Here is an 8,932-nt window from a genome sequence, read left to right as displayed (position 1 = left end):
AATGTAGGTCTTTCAAGACCGGTGTTATGTGGTCTCGGCGGCCGCTCCCAGTCACCAGTCTAGCTGCCGCATTCTGGATTAGTTGTAGTTTCCGGGTCATCTTCAAAGGTAGCCCCACGCAGAGCGCATTGCTGTAGTCCAGGCAGGAGATAACCAGAGCATGTGGGAAATCTGGAAGCAGAACCCGAGCACAAGAGCTCTCTGGCCTCCTGTGGTGGCAGAGCATAGCCATCATGGTTAGTAGCTATCAATAGCTTTCTCCTCTATTAATTTGTCCTCTTTTAAAGCCATCCAAGTTGGTGGCCATCACTTGCCTCCTGCGAATGTGAGTTCCATAGTTTAACGGTGTGTGCCATGAAGAAGTGCTTTCTTTTATCTGTCTTGAATCGTCCACCATTGGGCTTCATTGAATGTCCACAAGTTCTCATGTTATGAAAAAGGGAGAAAAAACTATTCTGTATCCATATGTAATATTCTAAGCTTCTTTCTCACTTTTTCTCTAAAGTAAAAAATCCCTTTTGTGTAGCTGTCCCATAGCTGAAGTTATCTGGGTGGCTCACAAGGAAGAAGAAGAAGAAGAGGAGGAGGAGGAGTTTGGATTTGATATCCCGCCTTTCACTCCCTTTAAGGAGTCTCAAAGCGGCTAACATTCTCCTTTCCCTTCCTCCCCCACAACAAACACTCTGTGAGGTGAGTGGGGCTGAGAGACTTTAAAGAAGTGTGACTAACCCAAGGTCACCCAGCAGCTGCATGTGGAGGAGTGGGGACGTGAACCCGATTCCCCAGATTACGAGTCTACCGCTCTTAACCACTACACCACACAGCAGAAATCATTAAAATGCAGTATAGAATAATAAAAAATTGTATCACATTAATTAAAAACAAACAAAGCCTGAACACACAGTTTTTGTCTTTATGTCCTAGTTAGCCACTGTGGGAGAAAGAATGCTGGACGGTGTGAGCCTTTGGTTTGATCCAGCAAGAATCAGCTTAGCTTCTTATCTCGAAGATGATTAGAAGACTGCGGCTGAATCCATGCAGCTTGATCCATCTCTTTGCTACACATTCAAAGCTGCATTGCTCCCACAGAGCTCCTCTTCCACAACGGCATCCCGATTCATTTAAGTCACTAGTGCTCAAAGTTCTATCCCTCCATGGTGGTGAATGATGGCAGCATGAATGCCTGGAAACTAAAGCCTGGATTTGTGGTTTAGCATTTTATCCCCAAGTGACGGAGCACTGAAGAACTTAGTAGACAATTTGGCTTCAAAACACAAAATAGACTTTATTACCTGCTAATTAATCATAGCGAAGAGTAAACATTGTCGCGGAAGAGGCATAGACAAGGAATACTGCATCACAATTCATTAGGCGATAACTCATACACAATATAAATAAGGATTATTTTTTCTTCTTTTAAAAAACAAGCCTTTATTTTCCTAATGGCATTATAGGGTTCAGTGACTGTAGCAAAACCTCTGTATTTCATATTGTACACAGCATTTATTCTTATAATAAACATAAATATATATATATGTCAGGGACTCTGCAGAAAGTGATACAAATGAACTATATACACAGGCACCTTTTGTGGAGCAAAACAAATACAATCTAAGAGTAGATCTACAAAACCAAAGTGCACAGTAATATAGTATTTGCTCAGAACATTATCAGCAGCCTTTCATAATGCAGGCTGGTGGATTTTGTACATCAACTTTAATATACAATTTTAAAAATAATGTGAACTACCTGTAGTTCCTACACTAATTTTCAAAGAGGCAGTGTACCTTTTCTGAAGCTTTGCGCTTGCGCAGTTATATTAAAAATAGCATATAAATTTGTCCTCCCTGTCACCCAAGTCTCTGGTCTATTTCAGACACCTTTCTATGGCTATAGTTTGCCATCAACATCAGACCTGATGTTTCCAGGCATTCTGTTTGATATTTATTTTGTCATAATTGCAATGGCTAAACTCCTTGCGCTTAATGGTATATATTGAAATGAAAACTGTAATGGGTTCTCAGGGTGCGATAGCATTTTGTTGGGAGATGTGGAATGTACAAAAACACAGAGTTGTGCTTGAATTGAAATATAGATTACTCACTCAGAGCTCTGCACTTCTGAAAAGCATCTCACCCTGGCATTTCTCAAATGGCTCTCTAGAGGAAATACGCTGCTAAAAGAGTGATTCATAGACCACGGCTTGACGTAGCAATATTGAAGTGTTGTGTGAATCACCTCTTATAAATTTTTCACACACTGAACTCTAAATAGCTTCTTGTGTGATGGCCCACACTTTTCCAATGGAAGCCTTTCCTCTCCTATTGCGCTCTATTACAAAGTACCAAATTACGCTGATGCCACTCTGGCCTGATGGGCAGTTCATGCATAGCAATAATGGCAAGCGATGCAACACCAAAAATGCCTTCAGTTTCCTCTCTTAAAGCACCCGAGCTGTTGGGCAGATGACTTCAAAGGCATCATAGGGTCCAGTTGTGTATTGGCAGCCTTGTGCATTTTGCAGAAGCAGCTCTGGAGTTTTGTGGAGGTGTGTTGTGTTGTTCGAACAGAATCGCTCTTGGACTTTTCATGACAAGGATAAGAATCATTTTCTACCGCTGAGAATAGCATGCGAGGCTGACTTCACTGTGAAGTATCAAAGAAGTGGCGACAGGCACAGTCCAAAGAATCATAGGGCCAACTTTCAGACCTTCTGCTGTCACAGTGGATCATGTTTTCCCCAACTCTAAATTACAATATTCACATAGACTGCCCATAATGAAGTGGTTGGGTGAGATTTCTGCCAGTGGTTTGGTAGGCCATCACCAATCTTCAAGAGGGTGGTTAAGATTCAAGACATGACATGATAACTGCAATCTGATCTTGGGAAGGGTAAATCTCTCAATCTCGATTCCTCTCCATTTTTCGTTTTTTTCCACTATTAAATTCAGTTCACATTTCCACATCTGTTTGGGTTTAACCACTCCCCCTAAAAAGGTCCTGAAAATGAACCAGCATTTCATTGCAAATTCTGATTAATAAGAACATTTTTGTATGCAATCTTGCCTAATATACACATTTTTGCTTATTACAATGCCTTTTACTATGTTCTTTTCACTAAAATGTGCATTTTAGGCACACTTTGCCCTAGTATATGCATTTTTGTACACATTGCTTGGCTGGATGACTACATTGCAAAATTTGGGGCAGTGTGAATTTTGAAGAATGGTATTCTGGAAAGTGTGCATTTGGGATGTTCTCCTTTAAACACAATCTGAACTGAATTTCTGATCTATTCCCAGATGGAGAAACACTGATCTGGATTAGATGGAGAAAGGAATCAAACACAGGTGACATGTCCAAAGGATGCACTCTTGTGTTGTGTTGAAATCCCTTTGATCGCATTAACGTGAAGCTAAAATATTCTAAATTGCACCCAGTACCTAAATGTATTTAGGTAATCTATTCCTTCTCTCCAAACGACTCCAAGTTTCTTGGAAGCATTCATTTTCATTCATTGTGCTGACATTAACACGTTGACAGTCTATTGTCTTTCTGATAATTTCGACAGTCATTCGTTCTATCTTATATGATTCCAGCCATCCCAGATACATACATACACTGAAAAATGTGTAGCACATGTTTAAAATCAGAGAACCTGTTCAGCTTTGATAATACGGGCAAAGCAATCCAGCAGCAAGAAGAAAATGATGATCCAGAAATGATGGAATTTCCCTTAATTATTTCTTTGAGTTGTTTGAAGTGTTGGGTTATATCATATCATTAACATTTAAAAATCCAGTATGAATCTAAGACTGCCTTGAATGTTTAACTGCACAGTATGAATAATGCCAAGAGCAAGCCTGACTGTACTGAAGTTAATGGGCCGGCTTTTGTTTAAGTACCCTGAAGAGATTATCACAAAGCAATTATTGGACTTAAGATGCATGCACGAATGTGGGATAACTTCACCCTGTTTGTTTAAGTATGAGAGCTTTAGCATAGGGTGGAAGCTGGCTATCTAACGGGTTTTAATACATAGAGGACAGAGAAAGAGAGAAATTCATAGAGGAAAGAGCTATCAGGAACTACTGGCCATGATGGCTGTGATCTGCTGCCACAGTTGGAGGCATTAATGCTTCTGAATACCACTTGAAAACCACAAGAGGGGAGAGGGCTCTTGGAATCAAATAGTGCTTGCACGTTTCCCCATAGGTATCTGGTTGGCCACTGTGAGAGCAGGATGCTAGACTAGATGGCCTGATCCAGCAGGCTGTTCTTATGTTTATAATTCTAATAGCCCGATCGCAAAATTTACTTGAGGAATAAAAGCTTCTGACGGATGTACCATGCTGCATGTAGTTCTGCATGGATTCACTGAAGGGTGGCCATTCTCATTCCCCAAATGCCACTTGGCAAATCTTGTCTAAATCCAAGGGAACTTTTAAAGTAGTTTATGACAAGAAATGGGAAGAAAGGAAGCTGCCTGACTCCAGGCCAGAATTTCATTTCTTCATATCGCTCATTATAGTCTATTTTGATTGACTGTTGCTCTCCAGTGTTTCAGACAGGAGTCTTCTCCTATAGTGTTCCTTTCGGTGATATAATACGAATAATTAGAATGTGCTCCAGTTGTTTCATCACTGGGCTCCTAAGAATGAGTGAAAATCCAGTTGCCCATTTTCAACCAGATATGTAGGAAGATGAGGAATCTAGTCCTGTGATAACTCAGTCGGTAGAGCCTGAGATTCTTAACCTCAGTGTTGTGAGTTTGAGCAAAAGATTGCAGGGGGTTTGACTAGAGGGTCCCTTCCAACTCTACAATTCTATGAGTCTAAGTCAGAAAAAGATGAAAAGAGAAACACAAGGATTTGGTAAACTGGATCCTACCAGTGGTGCACCTGATTTTGTGTTATGTTCTTTGGATACTAGTTATGAGATGCCAACAGATTGTTGATTGATTTAATTTTGAAAGCACCCGAGTCCCAAAGCCTCATACTCTGAAATCAGTCCTGACTAAACTTACTTTTAGATAACCATGTGTAAACTAAATGTGATGGAAGCCTGCAAAGCAGAGATGCAATGGTGGCAAATAGGCTCCCACAACTGGTTAGGGTGAAGATGCCAAATGCTGGAAAGGGTTTAGATAGCACCACCAACACACATAGCACTTTACAGGGAGCCCTGGACAAAACAGTATTCTATCAGTGGGACTTGGCAGGTGTATGTGCTGACTGTGGTGTGCCAGCTGGACCTGACTGCCCAGTGCTGCTTGGAGTACCATGTAAGGATTTGGGTGTGTGTTTTTTTGCAGGCTCAGGGCAGGCATCAGTTCTGGGCCTGTGGGGGTGCTGTGGCTCCAGCAGCTGCCCAAGGATGCCAGATGCAAACCAGAGGGAGGAATCATTCCCCTTTCAGGAAACACTTTGGGCAGAGGGCATGCTAGTGGCAGGCAGAGCCAAAAGCAAAAATGGGCAGAACAAATGTGATTTTTATCTTGGCACAGTTGTCTAGTTTCTTTGTGCACACCTCTTTAGCCTCCTTCCAGCCGAGCAAGACGTAGCACCAGAATTCAATGACCCATTGCAGCCGGGCAAAAGCACTAAAGGATTGTGCAATGCAGGGCCTATAAGCCATCTGGCCCAAGGAGAGAAAGGTGCATCTTCACGAAGCACATAATTAAACTACAGTACTCACTCGCACCAAAGGCAGTGATGGCCACCAATTTGGATAGGTTTAAAAGAGGGTTTTACAGACTGATGGAGGCCAGGGCTATCATTGGCAACCAGACACAACGGATATATTTTACCTCCACTGTCAGAAGTTATATGCCTCTGAATGTCAGTGGCTGGGAGTTGTAGGTGGGCTCTTGTGTTCATGTCTATCTTGCTCCCCACGTGTCACGGTCTGGTTCATGGGTGATCGAAGTCCTGGCTGGAGACGTCAGGACCGGGGGCAAGATGGTGGGGTGGGAGCAGGAGCGGGAGACCAGAAGCCAGGAGCCAGAAAGCCAAGAGTCCGAGGGTCAGAGAGCTGGGAGTCAAGAAGCCAAGGGTCTGAAGATCAAGAAGCAGGGAGTCAAGGATCAGGAAGCAAAAAGCCAAACACAGCAAGGCAGGAAGCATGTTGCTGTGGCAAAGAGCCAAAGGGAAATGCTGACCTTATATCCCTTCCCAGCTCTTGCCACCAGGTGCTGCAAGTTACCAATTGGCCTCACCTGTGAGGCCGCGCCTTGCCTCTTCTGAACAAATTTAGGAAGGCCCCAGTCCTGCAAAATCCTATTGGTCACAGAGCCTGGCTGCTGCACGCACACCTGACACCACAGGCATCTGATTGGCCACTGTGAGAACAGGATGCTGGATTCAATGAGCCAGCAGCCTGCTCCTCTTCTTAGGCACTTAGGGTGTAGCTGGGGACAAAGTGTGGCCTAGGGAGAGTGAGGGATGGAGGGCCGCATTTGGCCACTGGGCCTGAGGTTCCTATTCCTTGCTTTAAACAAACAGCAGCTCCCTGCTGTGATGGACTTGAGTAATATGGCACCAAAATTTGAACTGCCACTCCAAAGCCGGAAAAGCAAGGCTTTGGGAAGGAGGCACGAAGGGTCAGGCAGGGTCTTAGAACCCTCCCATCTCCTTCCTAAAGCTGGGAAAGCACTAACTAGGCTTTGGGAAAGAGACAGGAGGACTCTAGGGCCCTTTCAGAGCCCTCATGCCTCCTTCCCAAAGCCCAGTGCCTTACTTACTAGGCTTTGAGAAGGCCCTTGGCTCAGCACTCAGTGCATAGCACTGCCCTAAATGCACCCCTGCTCCATGCTCCAAATCCACAGTCTAAATTTAGTCCTAGGGGAGACAGGCAACAAAGAAAGAGGGAGGGAAGTAAGTTCAAGAAGGAATGAAAGTAAGAAAGGGCAAGTTGCACATGCTTGGGCTTTGTTTCAGTGGTGAGTTGGACAAAGTCACTGAAACCAAAAATATCACGAGTCTCCTTTAAATCATCCTCATTTTTTATCATCCTCATCAAAAACCCTATAGTAACTCTGATGGTGTTCCAGGCCTCCAGTGTTAGCAACTGGAAAACTATTCAAACGCCACTGAAAAGGCTGTGACAACCTGAATAGAATGCAGATGTTTTTTTCATTTAGCTTTCAGATTTTGCTGAGAGATTTCTTGTCAATGGCTATTCATTCTGGTGGCGTGTCAAAATTGCTGAAATTTTATAGTCCAACAGACAACAAGTAACGTGAAGCATACAGGATGGGGCATTCCGACATCTGCACTGGTGCCTGGACGCTTCAAAACGTGACACACTTCCTTTTGCTTGTGGATATTACAGGCAGACTCGTCAAGGTGTCAATCACATCTGAGACAAGATTGACGAGACTCACTGAGCACCTGCCTCAAAATTGTACAATGACAGTAAGCTTTTATGGGAAAAAGAAAGAACAATTACCCTTTTTAAATTGAACGGCTTCAATTGGTAAATTCACATAGGGTTAGAGCTTACTATTTTTTATTTTTTTATTTTTTGTAACATGAAGCCCAATCCTATAGGCTGCCTAAGACTTAAGTCTTGTGCTTACTTACTTAAATGTCAATCCCACTGAATCTAGTGGAATATTGGCCTAATTCTCACAACCAGCAGCTGAGTTGTAAATCTGTGCCTTAGGCTGTACCACTTCAGACCATAGGTGGGGGTTCACATTATGTTCCTCTATGGGTGTGAAAACATTTATACAGAAAACCAGTGTATCAGGAAAAAAAAACCCAGGCTTTTCTCATTAACATATAATTTTCCATGTGAAGCGGGGATTAAGCAGAGCGTGGGGCAGGCACAGGCAAACTCTGGCCCTCCAGATGTTTGGGACTACAATTCCCATCATCCCTGACCACTGGTCCTGATAGCTATGGATGATGGGAATTGTAGTCCCAAACATCTGGAGGGCCAGAGTTTGCCTATGCCGGGGGTGGGGAGAGAGAGGAACATTCAACTTTGTGAACCCCAACTGCAGTGGTAGAGTCTCTATAAACAAATTTATTATTGTGAGAACAAGGCCTGATTTCTGAATAAATAGGCATAGGATTGGAATACATGTGTTTCAGCTAACAGCTGCTCTCTGACAAAAACATAATACATAATGGCTTATGGGGCAACCTAACAGCCCAGTCCTAAACCGGTTTGCACTAGCACATGGGTGATCAGGAATACCAGTAGCTACACAAGAGAAGATCGGTATTTGAAAAAGCAGGGTACTATGGCAGATGCACTAGCTCTAATACCATAGCGCCAGGCTTAACAGGCTCCCATTATATCCTTAAGCAATATATTTTAGTTTTTGTAAAGCGTCACACAATTTCCCCCCTTTGTATTGAGTACTTTAAAGGCAGGGCAGTTCAATAAACACAAGTCTGCAAGGAGTTGGGAGGACATAAATGGAATATGAGCCTCCATCTAGAGCAGGGAGCACTCTGCTTAGCAGATGAAGGATCGATTTTGCTCACTTAAAATGATTTCATATTGATTAGAATGCCTAAGGATCTGTTCATGTAAACAGCAGATCATGTGGCATAAACATTCCTGGACCTCCATTTCAAGCTGCAGGTGAGTAATCACATAACTGAATATTTCCCAAATAAGCAACAGCAACCAATTTTTTGGTTTGTTGTTGATCTTAATTTTTTCAAATGTATTTTGTGGTTTTTATATAATAATAATAATAATAATAATAATAATAATAATAATAATAATAATAATAAATATTTAATTTATATCCTGCCCTCCCCAGCCGAAGCCGGGCTCAGAGCAGCTAACAACAGTAAAATGATACAACGTATTGTAGTTTAATGTTGTGAACCGCCCTGAGATCTATGGATGAAAGGTGGTATAGAAATTTGGAAAATAAAACTAAGAAACTAAGAAATCAAATTAATAACAA

General features: G+C 42.5%; 1 long non-coding RNA gene across 1 annotated transcript; it reads right to left on the bottom strand.

Annotated features, from left to right (window-relative positions):
• Positions 1–1,265: 1,265 nt before the first annotated feature.
• Positions 1,266–7,868, bottom strand: LOC114595896 (uncharacterized). The gene is made up of 2 exons (XR_003706370.2): positions 5,810–7,868; positions 1,266–3,000 (listed from the first exon to the last, which is right to left on the bottom strand). It is a non-coding gene; the product is annotated as an uncharacterized LOC114595896 (long non-coding RNA).
• Positions 7,869–8,932: the final 1,064 nt, after the last annotated feature.

Source organism: Podarcis muralis, chromosome 4, assembly GCF_964188315.1.
Source record: "Podarcis muralis chromosome 4, rPodMur119.hap1.1, whole genome shotgun sequence".
Taxonomy (NCBI): Eukaryota; Metazoa; Chordata; class Lepidosauria; order Squamata; family Lacertidae; genus Podarcis; species Podarcis muralis.
The sequence above is the reverse complement of the archived record's forward strand: the minus strand, read 5'-3'. Positions and strand labels throughout refer to the sequence as shown.